The 1,454-nt window shown below is 45.2% G+C and overlaps 1 long non-coding RNA gene across 1 annotated transcript; it reads left to right on the top strand.

Moving 5' to 3' along the window:
• The first annotated feature begins 390 nt into the window (after positions 1-390).
• On the top strand, positions 391-1,047 carry LOC104944247 (uncharacterized). The gene is made up of 3 exons (XR_798205.1): positions 391-731; positions 804-870; positions 951-1,047. It is a non-coding gene; the product is annotated as an uncharacterized lncRNA (long non-coding RNA).
• Positions 1,048-1,454: the final 407 nt, after the last annotated feature.

Here is a 1,454-nt window from a genome sequence, read left to right as displayed (position 1 = left end):
GTGGATCTCAGGTGTTTAAAGGAGCCCTATCATGCTCATGTTCAAATGCATGTCTGTATTTAGTGTCTCTACTGTGACATGTCTCCATGCTTTACTGTTCAAAAAGCTCTTTATTTTTCTCATACACATCTTTTCACCCTCTGTCTGAAACCAGAGCCAAGTCTGCTCTGATTGGTTATCAAGCCGGCTCTCTTGTGATTGGTCAACTAGAAATGTCACGTCCTCTTAGCCTATCATGTATAATGTGTTGTACAGATCTAACATAGTGATGCAATTATAGTACAGAAGTAAACAAAGGAGTCCAATGGAGGCGTTTCAGGCAGTGGGGGGGGGTTGAGGTGGAGTGTGTGGGAGAGAAACTGCCACTGGGACACAGGGATTTTACATGTGTGACCGGAGGTCTTCTCCCTCTGTGCCGCTGCTTGGCACCGGGCCAGCGCACCAATTGTGCGCACCGGCTATTTAAGCTGAGGTGCCAAACTGGGTCCCTCCCATTTCCGCTTCTCCTGTGGTGGCTGCAGCTTGGCGTAATAACGCAAATTGTTTGGCGGGGCAGCATTCAAGTCCTACTCTCTACCGGACAGGTAAAGCACGGTGCAGTCTGTCATTTATTCATGGTCACAAGCTACACACTGCTGACACTTTCCCATTTTAGCGCAGCTGACGTCCAGGGCGTTAGGGGAGGCATTGCTCTGCCAGAGGTTCCGTGATAGCGGCGTTGCACACTGTTGGTGAGTGCCGTTGTCTGCTCTTTTTAAATCTGCTGCGTAGTTCCCCTGCCTTATTAATTCTTTATGTCACAGCAGGATTTGGCCGTGGGATTTGCGGGTCTCATTCCCTCCCTTGTCGGCTCTGTGGCTGCACAGGGTGGTACGTATGAGCCCCTCCCCCATATAAATTAAACCGTCACTTTCATACATATTTTATAGTAATTCTAATCCCCTTTCCAGGGGTGTTCTAAGCATTCTCTCTCCCCACCTTTGGCCATCATTCCCATCCCGTGCTGCTGTTTTGGCTCTGTGTGTTTTGGGCTCTCTGTGAGCTTCGCCCATCGCTGTGGACAGGCTCAGACTGCTCGCTCTGGCCTGTTGCAGGAGCCGTTCTTGGCGTCAGGGAATGGTCGTAATACACGCCATACAGACATTTATATTAATTTGTTATTCATTGCAGTCCTTTACATTTGATTTAATTTGTTATTCTTTGCAGTCCTTTACATTTTATTAATTGTTATTCATTGCAGTCCTTTACATTTGATTTAATTGTTTATTCTTTGCAGTCCTTTACATTTGATTTAATTTGTTTATTCATTGCAGTCCTTTACTTTTGCTTTAATTTGTTTATTCATTTGTTGTTTACATTTATTCAGATTTGGTGTATTTTGTTGTTTTCTTTTGTTTATTCTTTGGTCAGAATCATAACCTTTTTATCCTGTGCCGGACAGGTGCTGTGGGCCT

The sequence above is a fragment of the Notothenia coriiceps genome, unplaced genomic scaffold (assembly GCF_000735185.1).
Source record: "Notothenia coriiceps isolate Sejong01 unplaced genomic scaffold, NC01 NC01_scaffold00007714, whole genome shotgun sequence".
Lineage (NCBI taxonomy): Eukaryota > Metazoa > Chordata > Actinopteri > Perciformes > Nototheniidae > Notothenia > Notothenia coriiceps.
This window is presented reverse-complemented; position numbering and strand designations above follow the sequence as displayed.